Consider the following 18868-nt stretch of genomic DNA (forward strand, 5'->3'; position numbering starts at 1 on the left):
TTAAATAAATATACCACATCCCCTATCATGCACCAGCTGCCGGGAAAGTTGAACGGTGCAACAGACTACTTAAGACAACTTTGAAGGCACTTGGCGGGGGAACCTTCAAAAATTAAAAACTAAACTTAGCAAAAGCCACCTAAATGATTAACACAAGGAATTCTATCAATCGAGCCGGTCCTGCCGAGTCCAAACCTTTGCACACAGTAGATAGAGATAAAGTCCCTGTAATACACGTAAAAAGTTTTTTTTAAGAAACTGTTTAAATTAGTCCCACCTCAAGCAAAAGCAAACCCATCCGTAAAGTAATTTTTGCCCAAGAACCTAGTTATACTTAGTGGGTAATAAAGGCAGATAAAAAAACCTGTTGTGTACCACAAAAAGACCTTATCTTAAGTAAAAACTATGTAAATAGTAATAAAATAAAGAATAGATAATGTCCTAAGTTGCAATATTAATGTAATTAAATATTCTATTACCACCAGCTGTGGGCCATTAGCTGCTATCACCCACTCCGGATGACAGGCAATAAGCCATCCGTTAGCTATTATCACTTGCTAACGACCCACCCCGCATGACAGGCAATGAGCCATCAAAAACCCACCGTGTGACTCATAGACTTATCTCATCCCATTGTGAGATGCTCTGCCCAGGAGGGAGGAGCCAAGTGTTCCCACGTAAATATAACCTAACCTTAGAACTGCCTGAGCTAGCCCTGTCTACTGGGTTCCCTGAGAGGACCAGAGCTACCACTGGATCTTCAGCTAGAGACCAGACTTTCACAGAATCACCGCTTCAACTGAACTACTTCAGTCGGACTGCTACTACCACCCATTGCATTGCCTTTAGAATAACAATGGGGAGAATTGCTTCTAATTCACACAATAATATGATTCGCAATGTGGTCATGCCTGAATTGATCTTTTTTTGGCTCTGGCAATGCAGTGAATGCTTTGCAGCTCTTTCACCAGGATATCTTGAACAGAAGCTGGAAATGTAAAGTGGGGGATATGAAAATGGGGGTCTGGAAATACTAGCGTGAATACTTGAAAGTGGTAGAGCAGAAGGAAATTCCTATATATTCCTAGTTTTGACCCTGCTTCCCTCCATAAGAGGTGCCAAAGTACCTCTGAAGTGCTGAAATGATGGGCATCCTAGCTTGTACTGTCCTTCTAAAGGAGAACAAGAATATGGTTATCATCCTTTCTATTCAATCTATGTGCTTGCTATCTCAGTTCAAGTTCAGCCACCTTTAACTCACTCATGCAAGTCCTTTTGATTAGTTAATTTATTGCCCTTATTGAATGTCATTCTGAAATTAAAAGGTTGGTGCATGAAAGCTTCAACACAGGACCTTTGCTGGGCCTATTTGTTGAGCAGCCCAGTCCTTTTAATCAAGTTACCGAATTGCTCTGTTCCATCAGGCATGGTCTGGTCTCCTGAGCCTCAAGGAATTTCGATGCAGGAAGAGGAAAATGTTAAACCTATTCTAATTTAATGATCTATATTCAGAAAAGGGTAAAATTGCTATTTAGCTAAGTAGATAATGAGAAACCAATTTTTAAAGGAATTACTAGGTCTGGAAATATGCTTTGGCAATTTTTCATGGCAAATTGAAGTATTAAAGTAATACACTTCTAAAGGATTTGACTTATATGGATGACTTTAGAGCTCTGCATTACTCTGTAGAATGGGGTAGAGGGCTGTGCAAAAGTCATGCTGGGAAGTTTATTTGTGGTAGTGATGTGAGACAGCCCTATCAGCCCAATAGACTCTGAAATATAGAGGCTGTGCACCCTTCTGGAGGGGAAGTGGGACATGTTATTTGGTACTGTTAAAAACGGAAAAAATTATTCCTGAAACTCCTAGATTAGATATAGAATGGATGTCTAAGATTTAAAATAAAATAAAACCATGAATACAAAGCATGCAAAAGACTGTGAAACACTATAAGGTGCCTGAGTCACCACTTGTGTTAACACCCTTTCACAGATACATACTGAAAACTGGCTGGATAATTGCTGACTGTGGCTGAAGTCATTGCTGTGACAATACTGTGTGGGAAATACCACTTTACTGAGAGGTCAAGTGGTGAACCTGTATGTGATCTCCAAAATGGAAGTTCCAAAATCAAGAACCATCTTTTCAACATGCCATTTGAAGGATTTATTTTATCCCTCACCATGGGTTTTAATCATCAGGGTGATTAAAAAACCAAAACAACAACAAAAAAGCCCCAAAGGCAAACCATAAATAGGATAGGGAGATTTGCTGAAGATCTGCTTCAGCAGATCTTGAATTTGAATTTGGGAAGTTGAATTTGAGTTTCCCAAGTCCTGTTCCACTAACCTATCTTTCTCACTTCTTGCTGTAAATCAACTTTTTTAATAACCTATTTACTATACAGAAAAATGAAATTAAGAAAGAATTGGGAATTTTAAGAAAATATTTGAAATAAACCTTCCAAGTTACTGCTGCTTTACAATGTCGTAAAGTAGTGCTTTATAAGGGGAAAGAGGAAGAAGGAAGAAAAAGAATGAAAAACCTCTTAGGGCTATTCTTAGGTGGCATTAGGTGCCATGTCACTGATGCCATTGAGATAAAAAATTACTTATATCTGGGAAAATAGGGCTCCTAGAGTTCAATTTGAGTATTTTATAAAGAAAGAAATGGCAAAAGTGTCATGTGAGAAAACAACAGGTAAAATATGAAATAAAATCTGCATTTTGAACTGCGATCTACAGTTTGACTACCAGAATCCAGCCAGCACAGTATACTACACAGAGTAGAAAAAAATGAAATAAACCCACCAGCAATTAGCATCTTCTCAATCCAGGGTCCCAAAAAGACTTGGCTGGATATTTACAGAGATAAATCTCTTACATAGATCTTGCTGCTTGAAAACAGCTAAAAATTTGTTCAGCTGGACTCAGAATAGCAAGCTAATGCTTCATTACCTGATAAGAGGAGATTCTTATTAAGCAGAGTTTTTAAAAATAATCGAAGCTAGATGAGGTGAAGGAATCAAGACTGAATTTGTCTAACACTGCAAAGACTTTGCTGGGACACCAAATTTAAGAACTCCTCTACCATGGCCAAAACAGGTGTAAATCAAACCAGACTTGCTAGCAGAGCTTGCAGTTGTCAAACTTGAGCTTTTACACATTTTAACCTCTTCAGCCTGTATAGATGTAAGATATATGAACTGGCAAAAAGTCACAGGCTCTACCAAGGTATCTTCTGCAAGTAGCTGTGCTACCTGTCATTGTCCTTTCCCTATGGTTCTGATGGTAAAAAGTACTCTCTAATCTTCCAGCAAAGTCAGAGAGCTCATTCAGATACACTTCCCCATGCAAAGCAGGTTAACCAAATCTAACAGATTTAACTGAAGCAGACCAGAATAATCTTACACATCTATTCTGCTTACAGACCTGTACAGAAACAATCATCTCTGACAACATGGTGCTGGCAAACACCTGCAGATGACATCAATTTCAAATAGCGCAAAACATGAGTAACTTTTTTGCAGTCAATGATTTTTAGTCGGTATTAGTTTAGTCAGTCAAGTTAGGAGTTCAGAGCATAAGCATAGAGAGTTAGCATGGCTCACCTGACTCAAAGCCCTCCTTGACCCAGAGTTTAGAGCCTGGTATTGGTTATTTGAATCGCCTTCCTAGGCTTGGAAAGAGCTGATTAGGAGGAGGGTGGGAGGGGACTCACTGAAGTGTAGGTAAATATTTGCTTTAATGGACAACCGCGGAAACGAAAAGAAAAAAGAATCCTGGCACAAAGTCCCAAAATTATATTTGTGTTTTGTCTCTTGAAAACATCCTCATAAAAAAATTTAGGACAAGGCAGAGGACTACATAACCTGTTAAAACCTTTGTATAATCTCATAAAAAATTTACACAAGAGACTAAGCAAAAAAATGTTCCCTGATTTCACTGGGTCGTGGTCCCATCCCTTAATGCTATCTCCTCAAGTCTGATATGCACCAGTTCCATGTGCCACTTAATGATCTCCCCTTTAACAGCTAGGTCTTAAACTTTAGTGTTTGAACACAAACGTACAGTAAAGCTTAATTCTAAGAGAAAGGGACAATGGTACCAGGGCAAGGCTAGGAGACCCCAGACTCTCTCCATCCACCACCCGACCCAGAACATGAACTCAGTCCCTCCCGTTTCCCAGCAAGGCCCACACCTGTAGGCAGGTGCATCATCCTCCTTCCTACCCCCACAAGCTTCCAGCTCAGCGAGCTCTGTGGCTCAGCAGTAAATTTTTTCTTACCTTCAACCCAAAGCAGCTGCTTGTCTTCTCAAACAGTAATCAAATGCGATGCTAATCCTCAAACAGCATCCACCGTTGCAGGCACAAGGTTTTAAAAATAGTATACAGTATTTGAAGTAAATACTACACAGGTATTGCAACATGATTTAAGTCACTGTCTTCAGCGTTGTTCTGCACATTTATCTGGTTGCCAGACTGGAAGATGCCAAAACTCTAAAGGTTACTAGACTATGGTTTACGACAGTGGGAGAGTGCAAGTTTGCAGTCATGATAACATATAAAACTTAAAGGAGAAGAAAATCAAATACATCATTACAAAAAACCCTTATACACAAAAGCTTTGGCTGTCCCTTTTTGCAGCTGACAAAGGAGCTTTCTTCCCTCCTTTCCTCCTAACTCATAAAAAAAATAATCTCAAAATATAATAAAGACTGAGAGGAACAGAAAAAATAATTTAATGGATTTTTTTTTCTGTATGCATTATGCAGAGCAATTTTTTAGCCTAGAAAGAGGTATTGCAGCTTACCTAAATTGACTCTTGAGGGTATTTTACTTAGAATGAATGTTTAATAGATGTTAGTTCAGTTGAAGTAGTAAATAGCTCATGGAAGAGAAATAGCTCTAAATCTCTCCATAAACAGTAATTTTTCCATAAGGGCTTCTGTATGGGCTAAAAGCATACCTGCACTACTGATACATCACAAGCAACTATTCCTGCCTGTCACTTACTTTGTTTGAATAGAAATTAATCAAAACCTTGAGATCAAGCTTTCTGCTCTTTTTGTCCAATATGCACAAAGTATTGAAAAATGCTTTTTTAGGAGCAATGCATTTAATTGTGTCCTGGACTCAAAGACCAGACATCACTCTTCTGGTGTGGCATCACTGCCACAGGTCCCTCATATGATTGCAGACAAATCCCACAACCTTGCTGCCCCCTCAGTTCCCAGTCAGAAGTGCTAGAGTAGCATTGCTTCCCTTTTTACACAGATTTGAAAAAGCACAGCAGCAATGTTTATGACTCATTCACCACCACACAGAGGAGCAACATTTATACATTTGTAAGAATTCAGGGGCTAGTTCAAAGTATGACTTCAAAAGCACTTTTTCTTTTTAATCTTCCCTTCCTTTTCTTCCTGTTTCAGCCTTTCATATTGGCTCTTCCTTCCCAGGGGGTTAAAACAGCTCCCAAATACACACCTCAGGTAAGCAAGACCGTGACAGGGAGAGAAAGCAGATCTGTCACCTGGCATTGCTGCCCAGACATACCTTATACTTGAGCCTTGCTTTCCCAGAACACCCTACAGGAACAAGAACAAAAGCAGCTGAGAGTCACCACTTCCCTTGACAGCTGGTAATACTCTGAAGTATTTGGGGTTTCCAAACAAGTTGAATGGGATGGGGTAAGAGCTACCAAAAATGTTTATTCATATAAACAACCCAATAACTCAGTTTCAGCTCCTCTGATACACCAAGTTATTCATGATTTCCACTCACGTTGCTAAGTCACTTCAACTAAAAATTGAATGACAATTTTGTTCCAAACACTAGTTCTATTAATGCAGCTACCTGATGCTACTTCAGTCAGTGTGCCCCTGGCAGTCATGTTCTTCAACACTGCATGAAACCAGGCTGAAGCCAGAGGCATTGCACCTCCTCTCCCTGCCGCAGCCAGCTGAGCAGGGAATCCAGACAGTTCTCTTGTCCTCTGGCCCAGCTCCAAGTACATACATTTTACAGAAAAAGGAAAGTTTCAATTTACCCACAGAAAGTTCTCTAACCAATGGCCCATGCACTTAAGGACTGGCAATCCTTGCTGTTGACTTTTAAGGCCACCTATGTGTTCTGCTGCCATGAAAGCTACTTCTGAAAAGAAAATTTTGTTTTCAGGAAAGGAATATTTATTTTTACTCTTTCAAATCCTAAAAAAAAAAAAAAAAAATCTTTCATTGTTCTTTCAAAATAAGTAATAAGATAAACGAAGATTTGTATCAGAACAAAGCAAGAAAGCATTTATGGTTACTTGGTGCAGTGGCCAATTAAAAATCAAATATTTTATTCACCTGACCCTGCAAGCAAGGGTAAATGCTTCCTGACAAATGAAAGCACACCTGCTTCAATCCAGGCCAACGGTTTAGAAGTGTAATTCAGGCTTCCCATATCTCTCTAGTCCCTGAACCTCTAGACTGGGCTTGGGGTAGTGACATCCCCTCACACTGTAAGCAAAGAGCAGGTTTGGGACCACTTGATGAAACTGAATAGCCACAAGTCTCCAGGGCCTGATGAGATGCATACCAAAGTCCTAGGGGAACTAGATGATGGTGTTACCAATATATGTTCCATCATATTTGAAAAATCATGGCAGTCAGGTGAAGTTCCTGGTGACTGGAAAAAGGGAAACCTCTCCTGTTTTTAAAATGCACAAAATCGTTAAACCTCATACCCTAGAAGAAAGAATTAATGAAGAAAACCCTCTTAGCTTTTTAGCCTCATGTTTCTTCTTCATGAGCTGTCCTGAAAATACAGAGTGGGGCTAATGCTGAAAATTAAAGGACTCCTGGCACAGACTACTAAGTCAACAAAAATGCTGCCAGCAGTGGAACAAGAACTGTTTGCAAGCCTTGCTTCCTTGAGATTGTTTGGTTTGATTTTTAAGCATCCTTGCACTTTACTTGCAATAAGGAAATGTTCTAATCATCTCCTTTCTAAACGGAAAAGTCACCAAATCAGTGCTCTGAGACCCCAAAGATTTTCTTTGTGTTCCCTTAAAACATGGGTGGTGACTCGTGCAGCACAAAGAGAGGGCCAAGTGACAGCTGGAGAAACCTCTGTTGCTAAAGCATGCTCATTCTCAAAATTTATTTAATCTTCTCTCTTTAAGGCCTGAGTGCATCTCTGAAAACATACAACATGGATGCTTCCAAGCACCAAATGTGATCTGGCAAACTATTTAAAGCAGGTATGGCCAGGCTTCCTAGTCACCTCACACCAGCATCCTCATACAGCTTGGAGCATTTACCCACACCACTTACCCAGGGAAACTCCAGAAACATAGATGATTGAAGAGGAAAAGGATGACATGAGCTCTCATGAACCACGCCTTGGTAACACAAGTGAGTTCACCATGGGAACTGTCACAAGGGGCTCTTTCAGACATTCACCATCTACATAAGCCCAGTTGTAAAGGCAAGTAGGTATTAACAGTTCAGGCAGGACTTCCTGCAAAATGCTCAGCAGTTCCATCCATCTCCACCTCTATCGACACCTTTTAGTTCCTCTGCTCCAAAGTTTCTGCTGCTCATGCACTGTTCGCTCTGCAGAAGAATCCTGGCAACCCACTCTCTGTAGTGGATAACAAACAAAGCAAACCAAATGTAACTGCCTCACTCTTTACAAAGCTCACAAGACATTTTACAATGTCAGCTAATGCATTACCTTTCCCACAGAGGTCAGCTTCTGTGTTTTCCTCCTAAGACATGGCTAATAAGAGCATTTAACACCCATCATTTGCTCATTCATAAGCTTTTAACTGCATACTAATTTTTCCTCCACTTCAACACAAGTGACACGAACTTCTACCTTATTTTCCAACTGCAATTCCACTGGTGTTTTCCATCTGCTTACAGTATCCATAATCAGTTTAAAACAAACAAACAAAACCCAGCACAAAATCCAGACCACAAAAATTCTTCACTATCAGAGACAGGGATAGATCACTTGAGAATCCCTTTAAAGAAACTGAATTTGTGGTCTAATGTATATATCATCACTAAACCAAGGAAACCACAATCAATAACAGGTTGTGTTCAACTGAAGTTTCTTGGCAACAGCTGCATGAAAAAAGTAAGGGCTACTCTCCCCTTTATTTTCCCATAACTTTCAGTAACCCCTGATCACTGCCACTTCTGCAAAACTCATGCATTCAGCTGAAAACCTACACAGCAGTAATCTGTGAAAATTTCTGGAGCACAGCTTGTATTTTGTTAGGGAATTTAAGCAGATCAGTCATACTGCAAGTCACTTGCTGCATCCATCTTCCCTAATTGTCTTGAACTGCAGGGGAAATGGACCATTTCAAATTGATCAAACCCTCAACATTCTCTCTTTGCTATTTCAATCAACCTTAACTTAGCCTCCGGTTACAGTAAAAAAACTGTACTCTTTGAAAAAATTCATATCTGACAGTGGATGGTCACTGAGAAATTGATGCAACAGCATGAAAGAATTATTCACCTGCTAATTGCTTTGTTAAATGTAACTACTTCCATAATAAAACCCCACCAAGACATAAGTGCAAATAAGGAAATTAATTCTGGGTACTCACTTTAGAGAATGATTACAGAGTAATTCCCCACAGTGAAAGGAATTGTAGAAAGGAAGATAATAGAATTCAAGTCATGCAAAATTCTGCTTTATGCAAATTATGACCCTAAATTCCCACAGAATACATTTATTTGGCTTCATCATTATCATTTGTAAAAGTCATGCTTCATTTTAAACTTACTCAGTACAAACCAGGTTAAGATCTTCTAAACCATGTAGGCAGTGTTTATGTAAGAAAACTGTGAGGAACAGATTTATTCCAGTAAAAGAAGGACCAACATAGCTTAATAGGACAGGAAAGCAAACCAATACATTGGCATCATGAGTATCAAGGTGCAGAAAATAAAGATTTGTTTAAGGCAGGAAATAAACATCTTCACAGTGAAACTACTGTTTGTGAACACCAGTTAAACTTTGGTTCAAAGCAGATCCATTTCCATTGCAGATTAGAATTGCTAATTTTTAAATCTCCTCCAGTCAACCCTTCTAAAAATCACTGCTTGCTTTAAGTATACCTCTTAGAGCAGTTAACTCCAAAAGGTTTAAAGGATGCTTCTTCAAAAAAGTTTTTACAGAACCTCAAAACAAATTGTATCTGATACTCTTGATTTTTTTTTTTAAACAAACCAACAAAATCCATTTACTTAGGTGATAAATTCAATGCTTAATTGGGGAAACACCTGGAAAGAACACTGCTGTAAGAAATTTCAACTGGGTACAAAAACCCCTGCAAATTTCTGTTTTGCTACAGGAAGTAAAGATCACAGAGGGGAGAAAGTAATTCTTCAGTGTTATATCCTAATGAAAAAGAGGATTTTAGAGAGCATACAGTTTTGCCATCCCACTGGTTGATTGTTTTCATAAATAAAAGTGGCAGAAATTATCCTATAAAGACTGTTGCAATTTAAGTGCTCTCAAATTGAACACTTCACAAAAAGCAACCAAACCGCAACCAAAACAAAACAAATCACACAAAAACCCCACACAAAACTACCACCATTCCAGTGCATAAAATAATCCTTAACACAGCAGCAGGTAGAGGATGACTGATGTACCAGTCACTTTGCTAACACCTGATGAATGCTTATGCCACTATGTCTGAAGCTTTAGGTGTTATCTCTTTGATGAAGATACCACAGCCTCTGTCCCTCTTCATAAGGAGAAGTGGGAAGTCATTCGCATCACACTTTATGTATCTCTAGCAGAAAGAGGGTAGCACTTTCCAAAAGTGTCAGACTAGCACTCAACTAGCACTTTTTTTTTTTTGCTAGTCATAGGGGCCATTTTTAGTAGTCAAAATAAGTATCTAAACAGCAAGAGCAAACAGATCAAAAAGCATTAATAAATAGCAAGTTTATAAAACAGGACCATTACCAGATGCACACTATCAGAAATCTTAGTTCAAGAAAAAAAAAACCAAAATCCAAACCAACCCCAAATAAATCACATTATTTTCACAGTATGTTACCTTTCATTAAGTCGTGATTTTCTGTTAGAAACACATTGGCTTCCTTCATGTGCTGCATAGATATTAACAATTTAAGAAAGCTATGTCTCCTGAATAGAAAAGATCAAACAAATTTGAAAGCCTAATTTCTGAAAGATTTTATAAAATCACAAGATGTATGGCTGAAATACCATTTGTCCCCAAAACTGAATTAACTGTATCTGAAAACTTCGTGGTGGACACTTTCTGCTCTTCAAACCTTCCGATGAATGAATTCTCAATTATTTCAGAAAATTTTTTCCTTTGCATTACTCTTCCAATGAGAAAGTTTTTCCCAGTGTTTGACCTGATTTTCCACTGTAGATAACAAAAGTTCCAATTCTGTAAACTTGTAAATACAAGAAAACATTTAGTTTCTTTTCTGACGCTGTCTAGCTCTTCTGACATTCAAGATAGCAATAATTCCAGCACCAGTGAAGGCAATGTAAGTTTTGTTTTGCATTTCAAAAGAGGCAGAACTTTACCAGCAGTTTTTTTATTAAAACCTACTTGTAATGTTTGTTCCTTCTATCCCTTGGGAAATACAAGAAGTATCATCTTGTCTCTTCATGAAACTTGTTTTTTTTAACTTTCTTCTAATTTTACCTACTGCACCACCCTTTCCTGCATATAACATTGCAGGACAATGTGCTGATTCTCACTCTCAGTCCATTGTTGCTCTACAACTCTCATCAAAATCTTGAGTTTCACCTTCCTCTATTTCCTCTATTTATTTTGATAGGTTTTGTGCTTTTTTCTTTTTTAGAATTATAGAACTACATGGGTTGAAAAAGACCTTTAAGATCATTGAGTCCAACAGTTAATCTAACGCTACCAAGTCCACCACTAAACCATGTCCTTACGTGATACATGTATGAATCTTTTAAATACTTCCAGTAATGGTGACTCAACCAGTTCCCTGGACAGCCTGCTCCAGAGCTTGACAATCTTTCCAGTGAAGAAAATTTTCCTAATATTCAACATAAACCTTCCCTGGCACAAAAATAAGAGTTTTCCTGACCATAGGCAATCCATATCAGCACCACTTGTCACTGTCTATAATTGGGCAAAGAGCGAATTACAAACCACATTCGTGTCAGAAATACATACAAAATCACACTGACAGGTGAAAGTCCGGCACAGAGGAGGAAGGCTTAAGTTGCAAGGCTTCTCCTGCAGACATCCAGTTATTTTGAAAGTAGTTCAAATAACCTTGCAGCTACTATTCACTGTGTGTCCTCCTAAGGGAATTGGCACAGCATAGCTCATACTGATTTCACACCTCAGCTTTGTGTGAATCCTCCTCCTAGGGGTTCAGCTATCTGCGATCCAAGGCCTAGTTTTGACACAGCAGAACTGCATAACCTTGAATGAAACTTCTGAGGAAACTGCCAGCTTGCAAGAAAGCTGTGCAACAATACTCAGACTAGAGCCATGAGACAGAGGAATGGTAAATCTGCAGCTAGACATAAGATCCTTGAAACATAGGTTGTTAACAGTTCAAGGACTCAAAAAGAAAAAACAAACAAAACCCCTGTGGAAGAAAACCCCATCAATACTGAAAATTAATCCATCCGAGGCACAGTAGAAGTGAATTTCCCCAATACTGATGACTGCCAGGCCAGCTATAGTGCCAGGATGAGTGCAGCCACAGGTGGAGATCTGGGTTCCTCAGTGAAAGAACAACACGGACATACTGGAGAGAGACCAGCAAAGGGCCACAAGGATAATGAAGGGATGGGAGCACTGCACACAAGAGGAAAGAGCTAGGACTGTTCAGTCGGAAGAATACAAGGTTCAGGGGGAACTTACTAATACATACAAATACTTGAAGAGAGGGAACACAGAGCATGGAGCTGGCCTCTTTCCAGTCATGCCCAGCGACTGGACCAGATGTGATGGGCACAACAGATGTGATGAAACACAGTGGTTCCTTCTGAAGATCACAAAACACTTTTTACACTGTGAGGGTGACCAAGCACTGGCACAAGTTGCCCAGGGAAGTTGCAGTTTCCCTCATCAGAGAAATTCAGAAACCACCTGGACGCAGTTCTGGGTGACTGGCTCTAAGTGGCTGTGCTTGAAAAGAAGAATTGGACAAAATAACCTTCAGAGGTTCCTCCCAACCTTGGCTGTGAATCACGAGTTTTACCTAGAAGTAGTATGTCAGTGCTTTGCCTGGCTGCTAGTCACCCACCTACCACATTTCTCAGTCAGTAAATAACTGTTTTGAAGTTATGTATATCTTGCTTTCATAGTCTCTTTGTGCACAGTAAAGGGTGAACAGAGTGACCAAGAGAGCATTACAGCTAAATGAGTTAGCTTCTCCCCACAGAGGTGGTTAACAGGAGCTCCATCTAACAGAATCCATGCTGCTGACCAAATTTACTGAATAGTTCATAAAATTCTATGGTTCTGATGAAATCAGAAAGTTCATACTATGTCCCCATGAACTAGACATTTTAGCTTTGAGTGCAAAAACTGAAATACCATCTCACTTACCAGTCCACAGAAAACATTTAAGAATTAATCACCTGAAAAGTACTCTCCAATTAACTTATCCTTGAAATCTATTTTATTTATGTTGCAGTTTTTATTATATTCTGTTTTGAGTTGATGGGGAAGCAATGCATCAGCTTTTACAGGTATCTCTTCCTTGGGGCCACAGTTGAACATAATTCATAAACAGGACTATTAAAATTACACACACACAAAAAATATTTTCTTGTATACTCGGTCACTTTCAAATCATTATTTGCACTTAAAATAATTACAGAAGTGAGACAAAGTTTAATTCAATACTAAAGGATAATCTCATAAAAATATTTATTTGAACATTTTCATGCCTTTTTGTGTATACTTTATTTTAAATCAGCCATTCATTACAAATCTATGTGCAGAGATAGAGTTTTAGTCTCATATTCCTAAATATAAGTGGCATCTGACATTTCAAACTGCAGTTACTACCTGCATATAATGAACATTTATTCTGCTTCATCCCCCAGTCCTTGATAGAGTGAGATACAAAGTGTCTGAGCTAGTGAAGAAAAAGTGACTTTCAAACACAGTTCACCAATTTCTTCATTTCTGACTACTCTGCAGTCCTAAGCCAATTTTTTTCTTACGGAAGATAAGATTTTGATGGATAGGAAAAGGAAGGATTGACACTGTCATTTTTCCTATAAGTTGCACTTGAGCTTTTAAGATTTAAAACCAAAACTAACAGTAATATTTATTTGGAATCTCTATCAAAGTTAGCATGACCGCTTATGTCACAAAGAGAAACAAAATTAAAATTACAGATAGTCAGGCACCACAATCTAGATGAAGAGACAAAAGGACTTTTCCTAAATTCAGAGGAAATTACGTATGCCTTAGATGTTTCTGCTTGATCTTTCTTCACTTGGCTGTGGCAACCTCCAGCACATACTGTCATCCCCAACATAAAGGGCTGACATTGTATTTTATACATCTGCAAAAAAAAAAAAAACCCTACCAGAAAACAAACAAACAAATTAAGCTGTACTACAGCAAACTTTTCTCTGTTTTTTTCCATGCAAGTGAAGCTGAGCCTCAGCCCAGATCTTCAACGCAAGCTTAAGATTGAAATCTTTCTGCAAGCTCAAAAAGAACATCCCCAAGCAGTTACAAGCTACCTGCAATCCCTCATAGAGGACTAAACCCTACTGAAAATATTCTGACATGCAGGCTAGTCCAGTTTTCCATTTGCCCTTCCCTAACGCTTCTCTTCATCTACGCATTAATTCCAAATAAATAATTTCATAGATTTTTTTTACAGATTTTCTTTTGTTCCTCCTCTCTTTGATCACTATGCAAAGATGAGCTGGTCTGGCCAAATGTCTGGCAGGATCTCCAAGACATTTTCTGTCTTTTCAGTGAACTTTAATGACCCCATAAAACTTGGACCATAAATTAAAAGCCAAGTAAAAGCATCTGCTTTTATCAGCACATGATGTACCAGGGCAACATTTGCACCAGGAGTATACAGATGATGTGCAACTCCATCAACTTGCAAATGCAATGGTAACAGCAGCAACAGCAATTAGTGTAAAACCAAATAAGAAGCAGCTGTCTACATTACTTAGCACACTGTTAGCTGCAGGTTATTCATTTGTCCACATTTCTGATGATTTTACTGGCAATGACTTCAAAGTGCCAGTTGCAGTCCTCACATAACTGTAAGCATATTATTGCGGATATTTTACAAGATACTTTTAATTCAACAAGCCAGTTCTGCATTTTTCACAATACCCAGCTGGTTATTGACAGAGTCCTTCTAGACGGCAACTAACATTAGCAATCCTAGTCCTTCACATTACGCTGAGCCACAGTGAGAAGCATTACCAAAGACAACAATCTTGCCTAAAGATGCAAGAAGAGAAACTTTTTCAAGTAAAAAGTCAAAAAAGAGTAATAAATTAATTCATGGACTGCCCCTGTCCAAGCTGCACCCCATGCCAAATGATTGGCTTTTGCCACCTGTGAGAAGGGTGCCTTGCCCCCTCCAGATATATCCTGAATGCCTACCTTGCTGCCTGGTGACTGACAATCCATAAAACATTTAGTGATCAGTTCACAGTAAATAATTCACAGGGGGAAATCAAGAAGCCACTAGATTAGTAAAGCATGGATTAACTGCCCAAGCAGTTCCACAGCTCACAATCTTTTACATGAAGAAAACTTTTTTTGCTTAGGGCACACCTGCATTCCATTTGTCCCCTGTTCAGCCAAAGGGAATCTTACTCCATGCTACTCCAACTCCCTGTAACAGCCACTTCCAGACTTTGCTGAGCCACGAACAACAGCCACTAGTAAATAATGCTGTGGGTACTTCCCCTGTGTCAGTCACACACTTATTGACAAGAAGTGAAGAATCAAAGTCACAAGGGTGGTTACAGCCGGGAATTGCTGCTTTAGCCACAAAAGGTTGGTCTAGCCAAGAATCCTCTTAGTGCCCCATCCTGAGGAGCTGCTTGCACTGCCTTCAGTCAGGCTACCAAAGAAGCTGGCAGACATTTCATTTTCAGCTTTGGAGGGCCTGGGCCGGCAAAGTAAGAAAGGTTAGTGGTAACAGTTGGGGGGAGGGGGGTAGGGCAGCGACCTAAGTTAGGAGAGGAATCTCCTGCTCAGCCCAGCTCCTGTACACAACCAGGCGCACAACGAAAGAAAGGGCTTTGCTGTGGCAGGACACCACAGAGAGACCCAGGTAAAGCAGGCGGTCGCTGCGAACGAGAGGGTGTGCAGGACGTGCCGCACGGGGGAGCGGCACAGGTGTCTCGGGATGCGCGTCCCGCCCGCACACGCGCCGGGATCCCGCCGGGAGCGCAGCGAGCTCCGCCGGTCCTCGGGCGCCTCCCGGCGGCTCTGCCCGCGCCCGCCGGAACGGCAGCGCCCGGAGCCCCGGCAGCGCCCGGAGCCCCGGCCCCGCTCCCCGCATCACCACCGCATCACCGCCGCCCTCGGGCGTCGCGGGCAGCTTAAGGGAACCAAGACCTAGTCGGTACCGGGAGTTCCATACTTAACGCTGGTCCCGCGTATGAGTCAGTTATCAGGGATTGGCACAAAAATGTCATTATCGGGCAAATCCCAGCGTTTCTGCAGGCCATGGACTGGACTCCCGAGGCAGTTTACTTAGACATACCCTTCATAGAAAATTTTGTAAGGAAATCAGTGGGAATTAGGTCACTTACTGCATCAATTTTCATTCGGCATTTGAGTATCAGAGAGAAAGGGGGAAGTACTAGTAAAATCTCCCAGCAAAGCAACTTGCAATGTAATGTTTCCATTCCTGTCTAGCATGTGCAGTCCCACTCCTGGTTAGTTTTTGCTGTTTGGATTGTCTCTGACACATGCCCTGAAATTCACTCCAAGTGCTGCACTCAGCTGCAGCAGACACTATAGGTATAGTATTTCTGCACCCTTGCAGCTGTGATTCAGCAAAGCATTCCAGCTTATTCACAAAAACACTTGGGCATGTGCTAGTTTTTAAGCATGCATGTAGCTCCCCTTATCTCTGTGTAGGTTTTTCTAGGCCACAATTGCCACTTTCAGACGTACCTTTCTTTGGGAACCCAGGTGGTTTGAGGACATGCACACCACCTGGAAGAAGAGTGTGTTCCTGCATCAAAACTAGATTTCAACTTCACAGCTGTGTTGCATTTGCAGCATAAAAGGGCAAGCAGAAGGAAATTAACGCAACTTCATTGGCTTAAAGACAGAAACTACAGTTGGCTGATTAACGGGAGACAACATGAGGGTCTTTAGCTACTGAAATTTGAATTTAAATGGAATAAAAACCTCTCTCTACCAACAACTAGCATCGCTGACAATTGCACCAGCAAAGGACACTTCAGTTCCAAGGGCAGACAAAAGCAGAGCTCCTCATAGCAGCTGTTATGCAGGTTTTGCTGTCAGACATCTTGCAAAAAAACTAAAAATACTTAGCCACCCTGAAGTTGCACACTGAAGTTTTCAAGAGCAAAAATGGACTTAAACTTTTGAGTCACAAACACTTAAACCCCAAGTTACCATTTTCACAACAAACTCAGCACAGCTCTTTGTAGGCATGGATCCTTCATCCTCCAGTTAGAGCTTCCTGCTTACCTAAAGTCACCTTTCCAATGAGATACACTACAGCGGATGATATTAAATTTTAGATTGGAGATTTATGCGAAGTGTTGCTGACTAATGATTGCACAGGAACCATAATGCTGACCGCTAGCTATCTCACATTTAAATTTCACCACTCTAACTATCCATTAACAGAGTGCTGGTTTTGCATGGAGTCTAATAGATTATTTTAAAACGTTAAAATAATAAACCCAGGAAAAGGGAAGCTATGACAGCATGATAAAATACGAACACATACCAAGTACCATGTCCATGCAAAGAGATAGAAAGGAATTTAATAGAAAAACACTTTTTAAACTTTGAATGTTGTCAGCCAGCTATTGAGTGCAATACCTAGAAAGAGCTGTTTAAACAATCTATAGCAAACAAGGCAGATCGAACTGCCAGTCTAGACCTTTTTCCATCTGGCCTCAATGTCTTGCTCTTTCAAACCTTGCAAGCAACTCAGCAAGGCACTTAATGTCTCCACATCCATGACACTTTTTTAGCCCACCTCGTAAAGACAAATCAACAATTGTGATATAGAAGTGATAGCTGCCATAGAAATGTCTCCTTTAAACCAGCACTGAACATGGAACACCACAATGTGTACCCCATTAGCTTCTCTGCATATGGAGAGCTCCAAGCTTTGGCACACTACTAAGAAGATAGCTTTTCTGTCCAAGCTGCAAATATCCAGTTTCTTGAGCAGAATTAGTTCACCATAATTCACCTTACTTCAGTGTTTCAAACTGGGGTATGTTAAAGCATCCAGTTTTAGAAAAATCTCAACCCAAAAATTTGGAGATGGACAGTTAAGTATGATACCTCAGCTACACACTGATTACTGACCTACACAAACTGATAATGCTCTTCATGTGCATATTAAGAACCTCCTTTTAAATGTTATTAACAGCTTTCTTGAATACTTCTAACTTTAATGATTCACAATTTGTTTTCTACCATCCTAGCTCTGGAAAGCCATTCATCACATGCCTGAGTTTTTTCTACAGACTTATCCTTAAAGATATTAGTTATCCAACCTCCAATGAGGTTAGCAATGCCGACATAGGTATCTGCAGACACTGAATTTACATGCAATGGATTTGTTCTGGATCGTGGTCTCAGTTTGGGAACACTGGTACTGAATACTAAAGCTAACAGAGTCATGCCCTGCTCCAGAAACACTCCCTATTCTTCTAAATGGAAATCCAATTGTCCCAAACATAGCAAATATGCCTGCCCCACTAAGGACTATCTTAAGGCTATTTGAAGCTTTCCAGTAATGTTCATTTGAACTCCACAGACCGCAATACAATGCCTTTTTTCTCACTTGAATAGCTAGATCGATCAGACTTTCACCACCTGAAATTTCAAGGAACCAAGAACAAACTTGTGACGTGCCATCCCAAAAGAGATTTTCTCATCTGAAAGTAGTTACAAACCCAAAGAAAAGTGTTGGCTTTTGTTTGTTCTACCCTCCCCAAGTCTGGTCCTCTGTTGCTGCTACTTGAAGGGCAAGAAAGCTTCCATTTTATTTTACCTACTTCCTGCCTTAAAATAAAAAAAAAAAAGAAAAAAGAAAAAAAAAGGCAATTTGACATAAACTCTTGCAGTTGCAGCAGGAACAAAAGTTCTACAACCAACAGACTGGATTCTGTAAACTGCTTACTGTCAGGTATTTCAGCAGCACTGATAAAACAGAACAGCAATAACTGAATGGTCAGCTCATATGTGGAAATTGCAACCTCCATACTACTCTGAGAGCTCTGTTTTCTGTAACATTTTGCATAATCACACGAGAAAGCATCCCCTTTGCTGGAGAGACTGTGATTACATGCATGCCTGTACACCTTCTGTTACAGCTGAGTGCCTGGTTCTTAACTAGAGTTTCTCAGGCTCAGCTGCAACACAACTGAAATAAACCACCTTCAGGATGAAAGCAGTTGACCGGGCACTGCCAGCAAAACACATGGAGCATTTCTAAATTGCAATCACTCTTTCCAACGGATGTCACCAGCTGCCCTATTTAACCAACACGTTTACTCTTTATAAGGCAGGTAAAAGAGTCCTCCCACTCCCTTGTACACATCGAGTAAGAGGGCTTAAAGCAGAGCAATGAAACAAATTTGACTTGAAAGT

The 18868-nt window shown here is 40.1% G+C and overlaps 1 protein-coding gene across 3 annotated transcripts in view; it reads right to left on the reverse strand.

Moving 5' to 3' along the window:
- CPNE4 (copine 4) overlaps window positions 1–18868 on the reverse strand; it is a 239332-nt gene that overhangs the window by 207859 nt on the left and 12605 nt on the right. The window lies entirely within an intron of this gene.

This window comes from Lichenostomus cassidix, chromosome 2, assembly GCF_008360975.1.
Source record: "Lichenostomus cassidix isolate B80296 chromosome 2, HeHo_3.0, whole genome shotgun sequence".
Classification (NCBI taxonomy): Eukaryota; Metazoa; Chordata; class Aves; order Passeriformes; family Meliphagidae; genus Lichenostomus; species Lichenostomus cassidix.